This window comes from Ciconia boyciana, chromosome 2 (assembly GCF_034638445.1).
Source record: "Ciconia boyciana chromosome 2, ASM3463844v1, whole genome shotgun sequence".
Taxonomy (NCBI): Eukaryota; Metazoa; Chordata; class Aves; order Ciconiiformes; family Ciconiidae; genus Ciconia; species Ciconia boyciana.
In genome coordinates this window covers 71,598,346-71,621,320 of record NC_132935.1, presented here as the reverse complement: position 1 = coordinate 71,621,320, position 22,975 = coordinate 71,598,346, and the positions used below count along the sequence as shown (strand labels likewise).

Genomic DNA, 22,975 nt, shown 5'->3' with positions numbered 1-22,975 from the left:
TTTCCAGTTTTAGAATTGTGTGGGACTCTCAATTTAATTAAATAGGTGTAAAAGGGGAAAAACATAGTTATGTATCAAGCCCGAGATGCGTAATAAACATTCTCTATTGTTACTTGTTGTTTAGGCAGTACAATGAGTTTTGCAATGTGTTAAGGGAAAAGGGTATAGTACAGTATACTACATATCAGAATATATATACATAAAATATATTGCATACTATATGTTATATGCAAGTATACATACAAAAAAGTAGACTGTGTATTACATCTACCTATGTATGTTTATATGTTAAAAATTCTGTATAATATGCACAGAATTTATGACAGAAAATACAGGTGCCATGGAATGTATTGTCTTAGAATGGCCAAAATGGTTTAAATTCTCAGAATAAATTAAAAGCTCAGTCTAGGCAGTGAGATTATGCTTTAGCAACTCAAATAAGATTTTGCCAAAAGCATCATAGCCCCCAGAGCCATGTAAAGTAAACGTGATTAAAAGGAGGTCTTGTTTAGCATCAAGAAAAGCCCTGACTAGTTTCTGTTCTTTTATTATCTTTTTTTTTTTTTGGTCTCTTCTACTTCAGTAAGTTTATGAAAGCAGCATTATGGCTAAATGAGTGTGTTTTATCTGTTTTCCATGGTTATGGGAGGAGATAATTACTCACGGAGCCCTTCGTATCCTGTTTGGACCATCCCTAAAGGATCTTCCCGTTTTCCTGTAACTCGTGGGTTGCAGCACTGATGTGAACGGACCTTCCTACGTGTGAGGCTATGAGTGGCACCTCAAGAAAATGCACTCAAGTAATTGCATTGCACACAAATGTGTTTAGTAATGTATGCATGATGTTTAGTAACCTATAGCTTGGGAGACACAGACTAACCCGTTTCTTTCCTGCTGTCTTTCCACTCTCACTCTTCTCGTCCCTGAAAACTGTAAGCCTGCCAAGGCAAGGATTACAACTTTTGTTCTGTAAAGAACCTAGCACAGTTGTTGGCAATGTAAATGTAAGGAATGTTAAAGATCACTCATATTAGCATGAGCAATGTATTCAGTACATAACCAAAACTAATTGTTTCCGAGATTGAAATGGTTACCATGATTTCAAAAGAATATGTGATTGCTTATGGGACATCAGGCCCTTTGGCTCCTCCATTCCAGATGTGTTAATAAGTCCTTTATTAGGTATTATTAACACCAATTTATGACATTCTTCATAGATGTAACCATTCCACTTAGAATATGTTAGGGTGCTTTACAGACAGGTTTAAGTAATTCAGGAGCTTGGAGACCATGAATGGAGATTGTTGTGGTGGTCATGAATTCTCTCACAAGACAATGCCATTTTAACATCTAGAAGATAATTTGGACTCTGATTTATTTTTTTTTTTTATAAGGCAGCATAAAGTGAACTCTCTGTGAGTCAAAAAATCCATGAAGTAGCCTGAAATAACACTCTGCGAAAAACACAAATGTATTTTCAAGGAAAGGATTTTTTGTTAATTTTGTAACCGAGAGCAAATTACTGTTTAAATACACTGTGGTTGAACACTTAAGTATGATGTTTTCTCCCTGCCCTTTTGCTCCTCCCTCCTAGTTGCCTCTTTCTGCAAGAGCAAAGTCTTTTTCAGACTAGATGTTCAAACATCTGGCTGGCTGGGACTTTGCAGAGAAGGATGTGGCCTGAAAAAAAAAAAAAAACAGGATGTGATAATCTGTTTTCAGACTGTCAAAAGAGATATGGCTGATTTTGAAACAGTCAGTGGCTTTGATGGCCTCTGGGGCCTGAAAATGTTCCCTGAGAAATACTGATGACTGATTATTAAAAGAAAAGATTAATTTCATGAGACACCTCCCCCTCCCCCTCCAAATATCAGGAGCAGATATATTGTGAACACATTTTTCCCTGGATTTTTATGCAGAAAACAAATCATGTAAATCTGGAGTTTTCCATAGCATGTTTATTTCTCATATAATCATTAGCAACCATCCCTTGTACAGTAGGTTGCTTTGCATGGCAGCAAAAGGGAAACGTTGGAAAGCAGTTTCTCAGACACTTCCTCAGCTATTAGCTACCAGCTAATAATAGTGTAATTTTTTTAATGTGATTTATCAATGCTAACCCTGTGAATAAAAATTTAAATACTGTTGGCAACTAATCTGAATTGTGTGTTAGTGACCAGATAACATAGATAACCTTACATAGGTAACAGATTAAGTTAGCAAGCCAATATATTGCATGTACCACCTAGGAAAGCAAGCTCTGCCTTTGCCACAAATGCTGTCTAATAAACGGGGCTTTGCAAGCAGAGTTATAGGAAAGAGTGCTGGAAGGCCCCTCAAAAGGTCATCTAGTGCAGACCCGCTGCCATAAGGATCAGCTTTCCTTAATCATACCCTGAAGGTCATCATGTTCCAGTTTGTTTGAAAAACTTGCTCCCTGCTGTGGTCTACAGTTTGTTGCCCTCATGAAGAATGTTGGAGTTGCAATTCTGGTTTTTTGTACAACAGTGAGAATCCACTCTGCAGCTATGGCAAGAAAGTGCAGGGAGAAGGACAGTCGCTTGGATACATCAGACCAGGCTTGGATTTACTGGGGAAGGGAGGGAGATGTTTTAGGGGTTCACAGGTTTGGATTTACTGTGTCTTGTGACAGGAAAATGCTTTTTCCCCCCACTACCCAGAGCTGGGCTGAGCAGTTGTCTGATGCCTGTTTACAGCTTCACACATGATAACCAACACCTCAAATTCTACCTGCTGTGCAGTAGGCAGCCCAATGCAGACCTCAAAGCACTAGGTATGCTCAATTAGCATGTTGCTTTGCTCCTCATTAACGGAAAGGCGAACGCTTTCTGCCAGAGCCCCGCTGTTACGGGAGGTGGTGAAGCCATAGAGGGTCAGTAGCAAGGCTGGTGTCTCTGGATGGAAAAGGTTCATCTCCTGCTCAGGTGCATGTGGTGTGAAGTCATCTGGACTACTGATGTGATATGATCATCAACCGCAGCAACCTCGGTTGGTGGCCAAGAAAGCCAATGGCATCCTGGCTTGTATCAGAAATAGTGTGGCTAGCAGGATGAGGGAAGTGATAGTCCCCTTGTACTCGGCACTGGTGAGGCCGCACCTCGAAGACCGTGTTCAGTTTTGGGACCCCTTGCTACAAGAGAGACATTGAGGTGCTGGAGCGTGTCCAGAGAAGGGCAACGAAGCTGGTGAAGGGTCTAGAGCACAACTCTGATGAGGAGCGGCTGAGGGAACTGGGGCTGTTTAGCCTGGAGAAAAGGAGGCTGAGGGGAGACCTTATTGCTCTCTACAACTACCTGAAAGGAGGTTGTTGCGAGGTGGGGGTCGGTCTCTTCTCCCAGGTAACAAGTGATAGAACGAGAGGAAAAGGCCTCAAGTTGTGCCAGGGGAGGTTTAGACTGGATATTAGGAAATTTGACTTCACTGAAAGGGTTATCAAGCATTGGAACAGGCTGCCCAGGGAAGTGGTGGAGTCGCCATCCCTGGAGGTATTTAAAAGATGTTTGGATGTGGTGCTTAGGGACATGGTATAGTGGTGGTCTTGGTAGTGTTAGGTTTACGGTTGGACTTGATGATCTTAAAGGTCTTTTCCAACCTATACAATTCTGTGATCTACCAGCAGGTGGGTGGGGAAGGAGGAAGAAAAATAATCGATCCAGCACACAGTGACAGATGGGACACAACCTGCTTTCCCTCAGTCAGGAAGACTGACGGGGACTCTTATAGCAGGGGGCTGCTGTACAGTGGAGAGGAGGGCAGAGCACTGACCACTGTGTTGCACGTGTGCAGTTCTTCAGGCTTTGTGGCTCTGCCTTGGAGAGGTAGCAACCCTCCTCCCTCCTAATGTGTGTTAGCCATGGGTGTTCATAGCTAAACCCAAGGAGTTGTCCTCTCTGTGTTGCAATGGTGCCTACAGAAGCTCTGTGGATTAAGACTGTAGCTTTGACACTTACAGAAACTCCTTCAGCAGCTGCAGTAGCATGCAGATGAGGTAAGAGACGGAGCTGCCTTCAGGGAACATTGCTATTCAGCTTGCAGTGCCCTGGGAGAGCACCTAGTGTCTCCTATGACCTTCTTGCTACTGGTTATTCCTCATCACAAGACTCAACTAGGTTTGTGTCATGTGAATAGGCAGAAAGTTAATTCATGATCTCTGCAAATGCACTACTTGGTAAGGATGGTCACATAGTTCATGTGACCAATGGAGATACTAAGGATTGTAGAGACTGTGAAAAGGACTGTGATTTGGAGTCAGTCCTCTATTCCTCTTTGAGTCGGACTCCTCAAGGCAAATGCAGTGAATTGCTTCAGTTAGCTGTGTGCTGTAACACAGGCCAATTTCTGTTTGAATGTGTGATGTATGAGTAATTAACCACAGGAATGCACAATTTCTTGTGCATTCCTGTGGAAAAGGCTGGAATCTGGAGCCTCCAGCTGAAGGGACAGTTACTGCCTTCCTCCTTGATAAGGGTTAAGTGACCTCAGCAGTGAAAGAAGGTGGTGTTCTCACCCACCAGCTCTTGGGCTTTGCACACTACCAGATGCTCTAAGTAGCCTCATAGGTTTCTGGTCTCTGTCTCTCAGGTGGGAAATGCCTGCCTAACTGAAAAAGTAATACTGGAAGGAAACAGTACGAAAATAAACGTATAGTAATTTAATCAGAGTGCAGCTGTTTAGTTATTCACTTTCCCCCTCTATTGGGTATTTGAACTGTTTCTTTTTCCTGGAAACAGAATTTTGCACAAGTAATTTCTAGTTCTTCATTTCCTACAAAAGCCTTTTGCTCTTAGTTCTGCCTTCTCAGATGATTCCTGTTGCCCTTTCAGCCTTGGTGGTTGCCATGCATTTGGTTGTGAATTAGTGTGTATTAAAAAAATTCTATGGACAGGCTGTCTTTGGTACTTAAGAGGTCTTTATCCCCTGCAGAATCTAAGTGACCTGTAATAGTTAACACATTTCTTTAAAAGACTCCAGAGAGGAGCAATCAATCAGCTTGTAAAACAGATAAATGAATTCACTTGCCCAAGATCAAGCAAAAAGTCTTTGGGAGAGAGGACAGGAAGCAAGGTCTCTTATAGCCCAGTTTGGTAGCATGTGTCCTAGACCAGCCATAGTCTCTGATAAAGGCAGTCAGAAGCATTCAAAGGGATGTTTAATTTTGGCAACTGCAAAGGTCACTTCTTGGAAGCTGGTATTGTCTGTGTGGATTATTTCTTCTTTATATTTTTATCCACCATTTGCTTTTGATCACAACTCTCTCTCTTCCCCCCCCATTATTCTTTATATGAAATGTCAGAACTTCATCCAAAGAAGGGCTAAATTCTGGTAGAAAGGTCCATATTAACTTTCATAACTGTAACAAAAGTAGCATCAGGTCTCCAGTTGATGTAAATCACCGGGGAGCTTCAGAATTGCATTTGAATTAGGTTGCATCCTCATCCCAAACCTTTGTTGCATTTTCTCTTTGTAGCAAGCTGACATTGCAAAATATTTGTTTGTTTTTCAATACAAATGTGATGGGCTTGTAGCTGTCCAGACCTGTCAAATACTGATGGTTGTCCCAAAGGCATCACCCAAGGACCTGCCAGCCAGCAAGTACACACTTTGTAGGTTTTGCAGCGCTTGTGCTTGGCTCAGTGAATCCAAGGTAAATGGGGATAGTCCTGAGGTTTCAGTGCATTGCCTACATATCTACAGGACATCATGGTGGAAGAATGGTAAAAATAAAAAGGCCTTAGCAAGGGTTAACATACTGTAATGACTGACTGAAACAAGCACTGTTCGATAAATACTATACAAATTATACAAAATAATTTGTATGATACCTTCTTCTGTTAATGAGCTGAAGCTGGGGTGGGGTGCAGCTGCCTGGGGGCAGGGAAGGATTGAGGGGGGATTTGAAACTCTTTGACAGTACACTCAGCCTCTAGTAATCTGTTAGGCTATTTTTAATTTACAATCGTTTTTCAGAATATTTGCTCTAGTCCTTTTTCCATGCTTATTCAAAGTGCTCCTAATGTTTTAATTCCCACCTCAATGGAACATAAAGTGAATAAACAAGGAAATAAGTGGAGATGTGTGAAATGATGATCTTAAACTTAACAAGCCTGTTTGTTTTTTCAAGCCGCTGAATAAATCCTCTATGGTTTACACTGCAGAGGTCAATGTTCTGCAGTAGGAAATGACTGGCTACATGTCAGTATTCTCCAAGAGTTCATCTCAATTACTGGATTTGTCAAACATGACAAGCCTGAATGACTGTGTGGTGAAAATAGCGCACAGTTTGACTATTAAAGTAATTGGAGCATTGACATTTAACCGAACTGCAAGAGAATTGCAGTAATAAGTCTGAGGAGCACAACCACAAGCAAAGCAGAGAACAATATTTTTATAAAATCTCCAGTGAAACTGGAGTTTTCTTGTATTTTGATTAATGTAAATTTCAGTATCTTTTTAATTTCAATTATAAGATTAAAAGGAAGACATAATTCCTTTTTGCTACTTTTTTGGAAGAAGTACTAATATTTGTATAATTGGAAATTCCATTAATTTAATATACACGCTGGTGCAATTTTACTATTGTTACACATAATCCGTGTATGTATTTTTAATGCCCTTATAAAGTACATACACTATACAGTTAAAAATTTATGTACGTATATACATATATGTGGAGATCATCACGTGACAATCATCACAGAATTATGTTATATATGTGTCAATTGCTTACTGGAAGTCCACTTGCTACTCTGCCTTGCTAAACAGCTACTTCTGGGCTTTCAAGCCTGAGATGTTGGACTTAAAATTCATTGTTTCGGTAAACGCAAAAGAGCTTTTCTAAAATAATTTAAAAGTTATTTACTTGTATCCATCTGCAATTAGATTTTCATTTTTTAAATAAGTTCTTTCTGATTGTAAATTCCACATACATCAACTTTTCTGAGACATATTAAGACTTTGGAGAACAGTATAGCTATCAATCACTTTGGATAATTTGGATTTGTACTTGTACATCTGACTGGATTTTGCAGTCAATAAAATTGTATTTCGGACAATAGCTTAAGCCACAACTTCTTCCAATGTCTCTGGAGTAGGGACTGAAATAAGGGTAATTTATGACATTAGTCTGAGGGGGCTCATCCTCAGGCTACTTACCTGCATTTTGGCACATTAATTTTACCTTATCTGAATTTGAAAATATGTTATCTCCCAATGATGGGAGCAAGTCTTCATGTGGAAATTGGGAATCTCCTAATCCCAAAAGAGAGGGGCAAGAGTGTGGTACAACAAATGATATGTCTAAAATATCTTAATTACATTAATTTATAAGTGTATTCTTTGTGAAGTAGGTTAGGGGTACAGAGTGTGATTTGCAACTTCTGCAGTCACATCTTAATTATTGTGATATCACAGGAGCACAGAGTAGTACTTGTAAATTTAATGTGTTACTTGCCTTGACTTGCTTAAGTCCCATCTCCATAGAGCAGTTGAACGTTATGCTTAAATCCATCTCCCTTGTGTAAATGTAAGTATATGTTTTAAATCCTTTTGATTTCAGTGAGACTTATGCATATAGGTAAGCCTTTAGCTCAGTAGAAATAAACCTAAGCATAAATTTAACTGTTTTACTGAATGTGGGACTTGAGCGATCCAAAGCAATGCTTAGTCACAGCCTAAGTACAGATTTTGGGCAGCCTTCCGTAAGGACAGGCTTTCTAGTATTTCCCTATGGAGAAAATAAAAGAGAATTCAAGGAAATACAGCAGATGTTTGGGTAAGTGTTTGCTGACCTTACTGTGAAAATGGAGTATCTGTTAGGACCAGAACAATATATTGGAAAAAACAAAAGGTGTGGGTGAGAGTCTTAGTTTCCTTTTTTTTTTTTTTTTCCTGAATTACATCCTGTGAGTCTGTATAGACTTGGGGCTGGGGGGCAGGCGGGATGAGAGACCTACAGGTTGCTTCTACTTTTTGAAGTACATTCTATAAAACCAGTTATCTCCTCCTCCTCTATCACTGATGTAAATCCAGTCAATGTACTGAAGTTGCTTCTGATTTGCCCCTGGTGTAATAGAGATCAGATACACATCCCCACAGAATGAGCTCCTGTTTCAGAGCTTAAGTGTCACTCTCCCTACCTAATATAAGTCCATTTATTTTGATTGTCGTGGCACATTGTGGTTGTCCGTCTCCTACTGTCCTTGCTAACTTCTCCTAGAATTTAATTCTCAAGATCCAAGCTCATACTGAAATGTCCCTCACAAGAAGGGGCTCAAGTAAAATTAAGTAAATAAATAAAAAGGAACAGCAAGCTAGTCCCTTTTCTGGAGTTTGAGGGGCTGAAGTGGAAACCTCAGATTCATGCATGCAAGAAGAAACTCCCTTATTAAGCAGTTTAGACAATTTTAGCTGCCAAGGTTAATGTAGAGTCCCAAATCAGTCATTTGGAACACCAGGCAGGGAGGAAGGATTATTTGTCTATGTGTTATTCAATGGAAATGGTGTCCTCCAAAGGAGAAACATCCATCCAGGTACAGGAAAAAAGCATCATGATTCTGATTGAACAGTAAAATAGCAAAATAGTTTGGAACAGGGTTTTTTTCAAAGCTTCTCAGGTAGGAAGGGATCAGGCAAAAACTGGGAGCAACCTTACCTTTCAGTTCTTGGGCAGAGGGATGAAGGCAGAGTGCACTCTGACAGTAGGACAGCAGCACAGCCTGTGTTAGCCATTCAGCCTGTAACCATGTTTTGAACTTTGAGATGATGGAAACTGATGCAGAAACACTAGATACCAAATGGAGTAAATCAACATTCAGCAAAAGGTTGCTGCCAGAGATCTTCGAAGCAGCAGGAGGACCTTGTAGCAGTTCTACATTATCGATAGGCTTAAAGTCTGAATACAGTGAAGTAATGTGGTGTTCTTGAGAGTAAGAAAGAAAATACTAAGGAGGTCTTGCAGATGACTACTAAGCAGTCACTGTCACTAGAGACACTTGGACAGGCACCAGTTGTGTTAGGACTTCTGAGACTATCTGCAAAAATCCCAGGTGGGATTTTTGGAAAAGCACTGACTCTAAGATACCAAGTTTAACTTCTGATTACTGGCCCTGCAAGGAGATGTTAGCCTGCGAGGCCTAAAAATAGTAAGTCTAAAATGCAAGACTACAATCAGTTAAAATACACGAGGCTGTTTTGCTCAGATGTCATTCTGATAAGTCTGCAAATTTGCCTAAGATCCAAAGCCACTCAGGTAGCTGCCTTATTAGGCAGAACTGCCTGTCTAAGAAGACATTTCATCTACTTCTTTAAATGAGTTATAACAAGTTTCATTCCAGAGATGAAAATTCCAGTGACCGGGGCAACAAAAGAAAGCCAACTGCAATATACTTTAGCAAATCCTTTTGTGGGTTACTTATATGGAGCGGATGGGGAGCAGGGCTGGGTTTTGCTCCATGGGCTGTGACTGAAGAGCTCCGTTGATTTAGGCCAAGGCAGCTTAAAAAGTTATTGCCAATTACTTTGCCTTGCCTATCCTGGAATTCCTTTTCCTTGAGGTAAAAATAGCAAAAAGTAGTGTGCCTGCTCCGCAGCCACTGCAGCTCCCAGCCGGAGGGCAGTGTAATCCACCTTCAGGTTTTTTTGGTGGTGAGACAGCGTGTGAGCTGAGGCGGCTGAGGACTTTGAGACACTAACTCATCAGATTTAACTGTAGCAATGGGGTGGTGTGGGAAGAGGATGGCAGGACCAGCAACCTCTTCAGTCACTGCTGTTAAATCCAGTAGGGATTGTTTTGCGGAGTGCTTACTGTCCAGGTTGCAGAAGTCGCAATAAACCTTTACTTTCCTGCAAAATGGTTGACCAGTAGTTTGCTGTCTTCCGGGGATGAATGGGCCCTATATTAGCTAATAACTGTAGTCAACTTCTAATTGACCTTTTTTAATGATTTTTCTTGGAAAAGACTTGATGGATAGGAAGTGAATATCAAACACAAGTAGTAAATGAATAATGACTAGAATGGAGCACACTCATCTACCTACATTATTTTAGTGTTTTCTAAAAGATAAGATCTTAGTTTGGCTCCTGTAACTGTTCTGGGGGAAAAATAAATATTATCAAGTGACAAATGGCTAACCATGCAGCCATTAGGTATAAAGCAGTTGTACAATTCAAAGCTGCTTCTGAGGTCATTTTTAAGAAACTGTCAAACTCATTGAACGTGGTAAGCATAAAGGTGTGTTTATATTGGTTGCAGTTCTGTGATTCTTCTCTTTTAGCAAATTTTAAACTAGAGATTAGATTGTTTTTTGTTGGGTGGGGAGGGTGTCCTTTTCAGACATGGAGCTGTCCAGAGGACCTTCTGCAGGAATCTAAAGTTTTGAATTTACACTAGAAAATATTTTGTGATGCATCATACTATTTTTACAGGAAAAGATGGACAAGTCCATGAATCTCATCCCTTTATTCATGCTTACACGACAGTAAAGTTTTTAAAGTAAACCATATCTACTTGTAAGGTGAATTTAGGCTTGATGTAGAAAGGCACTTTGGCATTAGTATAGTGCTTAAGCACATGCTTAACTTTGAGTATAGAAGCACGAGAGTAGCTTCTTGAAATGGAGAGGTAACCTGGGGCTGTATTCAACACAAAAGCTTTCTCAAGGAGGAAAGGGTTTGATTCTCCCTTCTTCCTCTCTGTGAGGGACACAACTGAGCCTCCTTTTGTAAGAAGGATTTTCACTGTAGCACTCGGGGAGAAGCAGGGAAGTAGCAAAGACTTGAAGAAGATTTCCTAACATGTGCTAACACACTGCTACCATGAGACAGCATAATTTAATCATCATGATTTTCCACTAAAATTATGTGAAAATGCTTTAGTTTTATAGTATGGAAACTTTGAGACTTTCTGCTGAGTTTTGCTTTTGCATTTGGAATCCCTTTGAACGCAACACTCAGGTTTTTAAGCTTATCAGCTTTACTTATAGCCAAAGAAAGCATTCACTCATATAAAATCGTACCAAGTCAGAGCTCTGTTTCATACTGACTTATTATTAGCCTCTTCTTAATAGCAGAACACTCAGCTTTCTTTGTTGTTATTTTTTGGTAAGGGAAAAAATAAAAGTTGCTTTTATTTTTAGCTAAATTGCATTGGGTTATTTAAGCTGAATGTGACACTCAGGCTTTAAAGAATCCTGTGCAGTACATTTTTAATCTGTTGTTTTTAATGAATTCTAGTCACTAGGAAATAGTGTTATCTAGGTCAGATTTTTTGAATATTGTTTTTCTGTGGCTGTGCATCCTGCTGTGCTTTCTCGAAAATGAGCTCCCCGATGACGTCTTATTGTTTTACTCTCACAGCTTCCTGAAATAACTTTCCTAACTATAAATGTAAGTTTTGCTTTGTTTTTCAATACAAATGTACCAAAGGCTGAACCAATATCCACCCATCTAAGACTCAGGCCTAAACTTTCTTGGGGGACAAGAGGGAAGGATGTAAGATACCTCAAAGTGTTATCCTTGATTTGAAATTTTGCCTCTCTGGGAGGAATGGAGAAAGATGATCAAACCAGAATTTATTACTGAATTTCAAAGGTATTGACACAACTGCTTCTCAGCTACTAACAGCAAAATGGCCTTATCCATACAGCAGAGCAAGACATCGTCTGATGTCATGGAGAGTCTCTTAGAGGTTTCTGGGCATTTCAGTTCTTTCTGGTCCTTTAACAAGACATCTGTAGCTATACCTTAACTCATCTCTTAGTATGTCTCCCCAAGAGACTTCTCAGTCTTTTGGACAGAAAAGTGTCAGGACTGTTAGCCATGCTTAGAGGAGGGGACACTGAGCAGCGGTGACCCAAGATCACCCAGCAGATCTGCGGCAGAGTAGGAAATTGCACCAGTTTCTCTTCAGCTGGCCATCCTGCCCCTTTCTGATACCGTGTTTTATTCAACATGTTACGTGGATTGGGCACATAACTCCATGTTCATTGATAGAATACCACTACTCAGCTACGTAGTTTCTTTATTTTATGGGCATCATTCCCCATTCCTGGTGGAATGATTCTTTGCATAAAGATATTTCCAGGGTAATCTAAACAGGTAGATGTTTTTAACTTCTGTGCTTAGTGATAATTTTATTTTTGTTTGTTATTGTGCTAAATAGAAATTATACAGCCTTACCTGGTAGCAGACACAATGTGTGAGCTGATAGGAAGTTCATGTAAGAGGTTCTGGTTTACAGACGTTCAGTCAGAATTCAGGATGGCAGGTTGAATCCACACCATTGTCTCCACATACAGTTATTTACACCAAATATTTGTGCCACCCATGCCTCCCATGCTAAGCACAAACAGTGCTGCAACAGTATGTTGTCAGGAGGGGACACTTTTTCACCTAATAATGTGGGGTGGAAACATTCTTGTGCAGCATTAAAAGAATTCATCAAGCCCTTCCAGTGAAATCCCTTGAACTGCAGGATTTCTACAGAAAATCTTACATGGACTAGTCAAATTTGCAATAGCTAATTAAATTATTGCATGCATTTTCTTAAGCATATCTTGGGAAGGGAGATTCTTTTCAGGTCACTGAATAAAATGGGGTGTCAGAAAATTTCCCTTTGCACAGACACACGTGTAAATAGTAGTGTCAATTTTGTCTTAACAAAGTGCTCCTTCTCTCGTGTTTTTTTATCATAGAAATATTAAAACTTGTTAGTAATGTAATTGTGGCAAATTGCTATGTGGGGTATTAATTTCTGACAGTGATGTAGCAGATCAGCTTATAAGCAGTTGAAAGGAAAAGCCAGTTTTATGATCTAAATGGGTAAGAAGAGAAAAGCAGAGAAATAATGTGGAGTTTATATCAGAATGAGGATGCTGAAACTGAAGAGATGAGAAGCAAGCTGGATGACAGCCTGCTGAAAGTGCTTCTAGAGCAGCTCACTATGTGCTCCCTGTTCTGGACGTCGGGTGTTGGGGGTCCTGGACTTCCTGTCTGACCGAGATCGATTGCAAACCTCAAGAGTCTGAAAACAAGGGCTGTAGCAGAGCAGTTGCTCTTAAAAGCTTGAGCTTGGGTTGATGGGGTGAAAATATTGGGGGCTTTCTTTTTGCTGGAGAAGAGAAAGGCTGGATAGAGTCACTGGTGCCAAAGCTAAATAAAACTGACTCGTCCCAAGGAGTCTTAAGCTCTGCAAATGCTAACTTGGATTATTTGCCAGTGTTAATATGAGGCTTAATTTTAATAAATAAATAAATAGAATACTGCAACTGTACCAGAAGTTTTGCAGCTGGCTTTGAAGTACAGCAAGAAAAGAGATGTGGACTTCAGCCAACAAGAAATCCAGCCTTTTAAACCAACCTGACCTGGTGTAATTTTATGTTCAAATAACACAAGGAGGACTTCAGTGCATTTGCATAGATGGTAGATAATTGACTCCTAGCAATGGATGATGATTATGGAGGTGCCTGTGCTGGTTTTTATTAGATGTATTGTCAGCCTTCGACACCAGTGATCACAAGGCTTGTTGGCTTGTGTGCTGTATGATCTACTTCACATCTAAGTTAAGCATTCAGGCAGGTGGTCAATGCAATAACTATACCTTTCCTAAGTCCTATTTAAACCCTAGTTTGAAAGTTCATGAGGGACTTAAAGCTTGATGGTCCTCTGCAAAAAGGGAAATTACTCTGAGGTGAATTTTGCTGTCTGAAGGAGCAACTGGCTGTGGATTTGTATTTCAGTAAGTGCCTGTCTCTGATTAGATCTCCTAGCACTCACCACTGTAAAGGTAATGCATTGGGAAGCATCTATGGAAATGGAGGCTTTTTTTAGTAGCAGTTTGAAGGTAAAAACATCTTCTCAATCCTTTGCCAGTTCTATAAACACTCGATTCTGGTTTGTTATGTAAATTAAGTGTCATTAAAGACCAGCTGTGATGTTGGATTTGTTTTTATTTGTGTACATTGTATTTGTGCTGAAGACATATATCCTTACAAAGTACTTGTACCTTTTTATTAAAGGTTACAATTCTGGCTGAAGCATATTTATTTGGACATCTCTGACCAGTGACATTTTGAGATCAAGACCTTTGAGGTTCAGCGTGTAGAACAAAATGTTATGATTCTTTTGTTTCTACCTTCAGATTCATTCATTGACATGGCTGAAACTGTGCCCGGTGAATCAACAGAGAGCTGTATCTTGCCCTCTTCAAAGCTGGTGGGCAGGGATGGGAGAGGACAGCAAGGTGGCATTTAGAGAAAAATGTCTTTTTCTCCACAGCATCAGTTGTCTTCCCCCATGTCAGCTTGGTGATGCCTATAATGGGAGTGGGAGTACTGTCTTGTATTAATTGTGTTTTCTCAACAAAGAAAGAGTTCAATGATCTTTTATTTTTAACATGGACAGTGTTTAAAAATGAATTAATTTTGATTAATGCTTGTCCATGTTAAATGGCTTCGTTTAACAGTATGATTTCATTAGCAGTGCAATTTAGTTCTAACATAGTGCATTTTATACAACAGGCCAGGCATGAGAGATTGACAACTGTCTTTTTCACCTGCCTCCTATAATGCTAATGCCTAGGACAGCCCTTCTGCCATGTCCACAAAGGACAAAGCCTGCTCTTTGCAGCGTGAGTATTGCTCCTCATTTCATTACAGAGAGCCAAAGGACGCCTTTACTCTTACCTTGCACCCAGTCTGGCCAGGGCTAGCAGTCTGTGTAAATGTAGTGCAATATAAAGCCTTCTTGGAGCGTACCAGGGAAGAGCTTTGTTCAAAGGTTTTCTTTATCTGAACAAAGAAGTGCCCAATCAAGGAGCTGACACTTTTTGTGGGCTGTCTTCTTGGAAAACTGGGCCCTGTCATTCATCTCAAACATTTTAACCATTCAATAGCGTCTGTCTCTATCACTGCTAGTACTGATAACAGGTCCTGGTTTCCTAAGGCAAAACATGGGTTCTTGTTCTTTACTTTCTGCTCCTCTGTCTATTTAATCACGCATTGGGAACAGTCTGCCTGTCACTATAGGTTAAGCAATAGCAGTGTGATTCTTGAGGACAATAAATGAACAAAGTAATCCAAAGAAGTTTTAGGGACTTTCAGAAGTGTGTCAAACCCAACAATAGGTCAGGGTCCCACTTTATGCTGGGCTGTCAGCATGCCCCACCTGCGCTGACTCTCCTCGGTGCAACTCCTTTGTGGAAAAGGGACCAGCCATGCCTTGAGTTTGCAGGGTGGCTGCAGGCCTTCCTTCTTCCTCTCAGATTGACAGTGCACGTGCCTTCAAGTGCAACAGCATGGTTGTTCACTGAGCAGCCTGGGCTTACACTTCCCCTCCTTGGGGGTGTGTGAGAGTGGAAGCCGACAGGCATCCAGGCTTTCTGCCAGTTCCCAAAACCAACTGCCCCTTTTTTAGAGGTGGAGGAAACGCCTGGATCCAGACAGTGTGCAAGTTCAAAGTCTTCTCAAAGCTAAAGGTAAAGCAGCCTGTGCATTTCAAAAGAAGCAAATGATAAAACTTTAACAAAACAAGATGCTACATTGCTCAAAGCCTCTCCCTGAAGAAGGGGCTGAAAGAGAAAACAAGACAAAAGATGTTAGCACACAATGTTCAAGCAAAAAGGCTCAGTCTTGAGCATTAAATAAAAAATAAATAATACACAAATAAAAACTACTGCAGTTCTTTAATACATCCTAAAGCAACAGTAGAGACGTAGTCTTTTTGCTTGGGAGTTCACCTTTAAATGAAGAAAACAGCCCATTAAAGTGTATATATTATCAAGCATCATTAAGACACGAGCTAATGCTCACATACAGAAGCTGAATAACAATAGCCTAAGGGTAAATGCCTTTAAATTTCTAAGAACACCAAAGAGACAATAGTAACTTTAATACATCTTAATTGGCAGTGATGGATATATCCTAACTTTTCATTTCACCAGTTGACTCTGTAATACCTAACATCTACCTTGTAACAAATTAATCTTATGCTTATGGGTTTTTTTAAAAATAAAGGTGTGCTGTAGACAATTAATTTACCTACTATTACCACAACCGTTGATGTGGCTGCTGTTTAGTCTCATGGCAGAGCTCCTGGTGGTTTCCACAAGAGGAGTCCTGGGCTTTTAATTCTTGTTTTCAGGACTTAACTTTTGCAAGGAAGTATGGATTTAGAGGAACTTTTTAAAATGATTTCTTTTCTTTTAAAATAAGGTCCTATTTTTAAAACTCCTACAACAAGTAGGAGTATTGGCTCAGTATCAGGGCCAGTTCTGTTTAATATCTTTATCAATGATCTGGATGAAGGGATCGAGTGCACCCTCAGTAAGTCTGCAGACAACACCAAGTTGTGCAGGAGTGTTGATCTGCTTGAGGGTAGGAAGGCTCTACAGAGGGATCGGGACGGCCTGAATTGATGGGCCGAGGCCAATTGTATGAGGTTCAACAAGGTGAAGTGCTGGGTCCTGCACTTGGGTCACAACAACCCCATGCAACGCTACAGGCTTGGGGAAGAGTGGCTGGAAAGCTGCCTGGCAGAAAAGGACCTGGGAGTGTTGGTCAACTGCTGGCTGAATATGAGCCAGCAGTGTGCCCGGGTGGCCAAGAAGGCCAATGGCATCCTGGTTTGTATCAGAAATAGTCAGGCCAGCAGGAGTAGGGAAGTGATTGTCCCCCTGTACTTGGCACTGGTGAGGCAGCACTCGAATACTGTGTTCAGTTTTGGGCCCCTCAGTACAAGAAGGACACTGAGGTGCTGGAGTGTGTCCAGAGAAGGGTAACAAAGCTGGTGAAGGGTCTAGAGCAGAAGTCTTATGAGGAGCAGCTGAGGGAACTGGAGAAGTGGAGGCTGAGGGGAGACCTTATTGCTCTCTACAACTACCTGAAAGGAGGTTGTAGCGAGGTGGGTGTCAGTCTCTTCTCCCATGTAACAAGTGATAGGACAAGAGGAAAGGGCCTCAAGTTGCACCAGGGGAGGTTTAGCTTAGATATTAGGCAAAATTTCTTCCCCAAAAGGGTTGTTAAGCATTGGAAGAGGCTGCCCAGGGAAGTGGTAGAGTCACCATCCCTGGAGGTATTTAGAAGACATGTAGATGTGGTGCTTAGGAATATGTCTTAGTGGTGGACTTGGCAGTGCTAGGTTAACAGTTGGACTTGATGATCTTGAAGGACTTTTCCAAACGAAATTATTCTATGATTCTAAGTGTTTCTGACTATTTTTAGCATTGTAGATTGGAGCTTAATCTGCCTTGCCTTTCCCTACACAGTAATACCAATAAGCTAAATTAATTTACTCTAGACTTTTATTAGTCCCACTGAAAACAACATCTAGTGAGATCGAGGTAGTAAAGGCTTTGTATATGTGATTTGCATATATATTTTCAGAAAAGGGATTTAAAAAAAAATTCTGCTGGCTTTGTTTGACCCAATTTGTGTACAGATATGACTAGAAGACTAACAATGCATAATGTGCTCTCTGTGTGTGGACTTTTGAAGAGCCTTCAATTCTTGATGCATGACATTTTCAAATAGGGCTACACCTTCAACAATAATCAAATGTGTTTGTCCATTGTATATTTTTTTAAAAAGGTATTAATTTCAAATTTCATTGAAAAAAGGCTCATCCTAATGCTGCGTTTCAAGAGACAAATTACTCTTTTCAAGATCTGGTTCCAAAAGTGCCGTATTGTTTGGATGACGACTGGATATGTTGTCTACGTTGATATGTTATTTTGGAAAATCATGACTCATGTAAATTGGTCTGGGGCTCTCTGGCTCCATTTTGTTCATTTCTCCATGCTGTTAACTTACTCCTGATGCACTCCAGACATTCTCTTCATGCAGCAGCCTGGTTTTTGTCTTTTTCTTAATATTGTACAATCTCCCACCACTTACACATGGTCAAAAATTGCATCATCAATTTTATTCTAGTTATAACATTACCCTAGAATCTTCCAGGCAGATTATCATATGTTACCGGTATAGCAGCTGCTTTCAAAATAGAGCAAGATCCCTGGGGTTTCTCTTCCCAGGCAGTTTCCTAATAAAGTGTTCTCCGAGGCATCTCTTCTCTCTCTTTCCCTATCTAGCAGTGGACAACTATTCTGAAGAGTGCTTCTTCCCAGACCCACAGGTCCAGTCCCCTGCTAATTTGTTTAGAAATACAATCAGTGCAGAGGTGCCTAGCAAGACCAATTTCACTGCTGCATGGACACAGAAATAGGAGCCACAGATGCCTAGATCTATTGGAAAATGAAGCATTAATTCAACAGGAAACAAACTTTTACTTTGGCTGAACATCTAAAATGCCCTTATAAAAAAATAAATCACCTCATTGAAGCAAATTCCTAGTGTTTTTGTTGCTAAAACTTGCCAATTTCCCAGCTGCCTGCTATTCAGTACAAAGACAGGTAGCATCCTCTGTTGTGCTTTTTTGACCCAGATTCTTTGTTCGCATACATCAGTGTTTGCAGTAAACAGGAATTTGCAATAACCAAGTGCTGGATCCTGCTGTCTTGTGACTAAACTTTTCAATCTTTGTTATTACTACCCAGCAACTAGATAAAAATAAAGCAGAGGAATTAAGCCTAAAATACTCAATAACAATACAAGTGAAGATCATAAAAAAAAAAAGAATATGCAATGTTTATAGGAAGCTACACTGAACAATTTGCCTATGTTGCAATTTACAATTACATCTGCTTTGCACAGTCTGCAGTCACTTCTCTGTCCCATTCCCATCATAGCTAATGCAGAGTAGCCTATGTGGAAAAAAAAGAGAGATGTATGAAGAATTTTTCTTCCCAGCCCCCTCCTATCTGCATTTCTGTGACACTGTTGTAAACCTAGCTGGGTTATGTGTCTCTTTGTAAAGCATATCAGGGTATCGTTTTAATCTTGAGCTGCATTTGTGCAAGTTTGCGAAAACAAAACAAATTCTAATTTTTTTCAAATAGTTATAATAACAGTAGTAAACAGAAATCAACTCAGAAGCCTTTAACTAATGCAGAGTAAGACCATACATCTCCCTGGGAGGCAAAGCTGCGATTAGCATGTTTGAATGCCTTACTACAAGTGATACTTTGTGAAAATGCAGCACTTTTTGTGGGAATGAAAAGTGCAGTTGCGAAGCAGGTTGTTAATTAACAGAAGCATTAGTGTAGTGTTTGCTGTGATTTCATCCTAGCTTAACAGAGCAGAACCAAACTGAAGAGCCAAAAAAACAGGCAAGCAAGAGCCCTGTTGTTGGAGGGTTTTTTACATCCTGAGAACTTGACTGTATACATTATTCTAGTCCCCGTACATTAGGGTAGGGGGCAGAAAATTATGACGTGTTGATTTTAATTCAAGCTTCCATATGTTATAAGTAGGTACTTCTATTTTTCTGAGATTATTTCTAGTTGTTGCAAAGCTCGGAAATGAACAAGGGAGGTTTATGCTGTTGACACTTTATCAACATTTTAGTCTGAGTTCAGACTGACTCTTGACAGCTAGATTTTCTTTGCAGAGGAAATAAGAAGGAAAGAGAGTCTCCCTAGCCTAACAGCATCATGCTAAGGCAACAGACTGTTCTTTCCTGTCCTGCACTAATCCCACTGCCTAAGTGAACCCGTGTGTGAATGCTCATCTAACACAGTGTCCAGGACACGCTTGGAAGTGTGCTTCAGGTTAAAGTGAATGGATGCTGTTTTGTCACTGAACCAATGAAGGTCGTTGTGGTCTGCGTGGTTTAATGGTTTTGCAGAATTATTGTGAACAAATTAAGTGCATTCTGACATCTGATATGAGCATCACTAAATACATATGCTCAGTGAAAATTAGTATTAGCAAAGCTAGAAAAGCTCATCTAACTCATCTTATTAGAAAAGTCCTTAAGACAGGCAGTCCATTCCAATTTTTTAACTGATACCCTGTCTTCTTTCATGTAAAATGCAATATTACAGTTTCCCCTTGTCAGATGAGGGTAACTGATGAATGAAGTCACTTTCAGCATAAGACTGTATGATAACTCAGCATGACAAAATCAAGCGAATTATAGATCAGTGACAGATGAAAAGTGCTCTGTCCAAATTGTCATTGATATGGTGCAGTGGCAAAAAGACTACCTCCTTATGTGCTGCTTTATGAAATTATTTGCGTTGCTTGCAGTTCCTGAGTTTCTAAGCCACTTGGTGCCTCACATCATACACGCTCATGCTCCAGCAGACAACAAGACAATACCTTCACACCCTGGCAGTCTTAAAGCAGGCTCTTAGTACAGCTCTTTCTTTGGGAAACTTTCAAAGAAGTTTTCCTGCCTCTCCAGCCTCAAGTTCCCATCCTTGCCCTGCTTGTGAAGCCAAGAGTAATTCAGCTGTAACTGGAGAAGGGCAGCAATAGCTGGTTTTCTCTGATGCTAGGGTTAGTGATGGTGCAGTTTGTTGCTGTCAAAGATGACAGAATGTTTTTTCCCAGACTTTGAGTTTCTTACTGAAGACCCACTCAACAGCAATAAATGTTTGAAGGGTTTTTTGCCTCGGCTCCCAAAGTAATTTCACATATCCATGGTTCTGCTTCATTTATTTTTAAATCAAATATGCTTTGTAAGTTAATTTTCCTTAGCTAAAGGCCCATGTGCAAGTGAGCACTTAAACCTACATGACCATAAATGAAAACACCCCATGCTGTTGAAATGTCCAGAGCTGTCCCAGGCCTGGTCTGAGGCCAGAGAGCTCCTTTGACCACCAGTCCACTCTCACAACTGTACAGCACAGCAGCAGCAGACTGTGATGTCTTCCAGGGTCTGGGTAGGTCTTCTCTGCCTCCTGGAGCTTTGTCACCCCTGGCCCAAATCTGCCCCGAGGAGACTGTTTCTCTGAGGCAGCCTTACCTTATGCTAGGGAGAACCTTTTATTATTTTTTTTTAGCAAACAACTTGCACTTTGAGCTTCCTCAGTATGGAGGCTATGCCTTAACAACTACTTCATTAAGCTTCATTGTTCTAATCAATATCACATCCACTTTTGTTCTGCTTTACAATTAGCGTCACATAATGCACAAGTCATCACACACCGTGAGTTTTTTAAATGAGAATCATAGCTGTACTGCATGCAAGCGACCAAGACCAAGAAAAAGCAGCACTACCTTTCGTTCTGCCCTCTCCTTCCTTGCGAGCCAGAGTTTGGCTTGCCCATGGAAAGCAAAAGGCCGCGGGGGGCAGCGTGAGCAGGTCTGGGATCTGGCTTGCACCTGGCTATGGAGAGGCACAGCTGGACTGACTGTAAGCCACCACCCATTGCCCATCACTGGTATCATTCAGTATCTGAAACACTAAGATACACTGTGCAAAAAACAGCCTTTCCAGCCCCCAAACCCGTAAAGACAAGTCTGTTGTATTACAGTAGTGTATTAATTGTGCAGCACTAGACGTTAGCAAGAAAAGGTTGTTTCATTACTAATACTGGTGAAAAATCAAGTGATGTCTTTGTGACCGCTGTGAACAGGACTGCGTTTGTAAGCCAAAAAAATGCAAACTATAAATCTTTGTTTCCTGTGATCAAGTTATATTCCCACATCAATGTGCATAGCAACAACTTCAGAGAACAAAAGAGTCTTTGTTTAAAATAAATGATTATTCAGTTCTTTTTAATTTAGCATAGAGTGACCCTTTATATTCAGAAGCTCAAACGTGTCTACAGATAGTTGGAGTGCCTAAAATTCTCAGCATATTAAAAGTGCACTTTTTAGAAATGGAAACAGGCTGAGCACAGCAGGGAGAGAACTCTGGCTTGCAAGGAAGGAGAGGGCAGAACGAAAGGTAGTGCTGCTTTTTCTTGGTCTTGGTCGCTTGCATGCAGTACAGCTATGATTCTCATTTAAAAAACTCACGGTGTGTGATGACTTGTGCATTATGTGACGCTAATTGTAAAGCAGAACAAAAGTGGATGTGATATTGATTAGAACAATGAAGCTTAATGAAGTAGTTGTTAAGGCATAGCCTCCGTACTGAGGAGGCTCAAAGTGCAAGTTGTTTCCTAAAAAAAAAAAAAAAAAAAGGCTGTTTTTATGAATGAATGAATGAATGTTGGCAGGACACTGGGGATTTCATATCTGTGGTGTAAATGCTGTTACACTGTAGACTGGTAACAATATAGACTTAGGTGGTGTTTAGCTTTATTTCCATCTGAAGGAATTCCCCTGTGTCCCCTAGTAGTGGTGCAGGGCTGCGATGCCTGTAGGTTTCACTTTGCTGGTGGTGGGAGATGAAGATCATGATGTTCTGTGAGGCCAAAGGGGTTCAAGCTTTTTTCTTTACACATCTTTTTTGCTTGAAAGGATATTCCTCAAGACAGAGACTCTCTTTATATCTGTTTCCGCTGTGCCACTAACCCCACTGTCAGTGTTTAACAAAGAGTATGTAGCATTGCACCAAAAAACAACATTAAAAGAACTTTAAAGGGGCAGATTTAAAGGCAAACTTTAAAGCTCTTGGAAGTTAGGAAAAGCCAGATGTGCGGTTTCTTATGTGCCTTCAATTTGGCCTTATTACACATACATATTGTGTTACAGTCATGAATGACATCATTGCAGCAGTTTTTCCAGAGGAGCAGCATTCCCTTCGGGCATGAGATGAGCAGTGTTCAAGGCATGAATCAGTTTGGTGTAGTGAATGAGGATGTTGTCGAAGAAGTTAATCTAGGAATTGAAAATTGTGTGTTGAAGAGGGAGGATGACTTCAGGAAAGGAAATGACGGTCTTGTGTTTAAATCAGATTAACTTGAGGCTGGAGACTTCACTGCTGGCACTGCCGCAGGGTGACAGGGAGAAGGAAAGCATTGGGATTAGGAACTGGTTCTGGGCAGTGTGGGGAGGGAGAAGTCCAGCCAGGCTTATCCTTTCCTCTTGGCTGCCTGCCATGGGCAAGCCAGGCTGATCTGCTCCCCAGGGTTCCCAACAGAATGTGCGTTGTTGCAGTGGCAGAAGGG

The 22,975-nt window shown here is 40.6% G+C and overlaps 1 protein-coding gene across 4 annotated transcripts in view; it reads left to right on the top strand.

Annotated features, from left to right (window-relative positions):
* LOC140647861 (poly(rC)-binding protein 3-like) overlaps positions 1 to 22,975 on the top strand; it is a 560,741-nt gene that overhangs the window by 440,989 nt on the left and 96,777 nt on the right. Inside the window, exon 1 of one of the 4 annotated variants that reach the window (XM_072852962.1) lies at positions 21,789 to 21,807. The exons of the other annotated variants lie outside the window; for them this stretch is intronic. The gene's annotated coding sequence lies outside the window, so the exon portion shown is untranslated. Of the gene's footprint in view, positions 1 to 21,788; positions 21,808 to 22,975 lie in introns of those variants that run through there. 4 annotated transcript variants of the gene reach the window in all.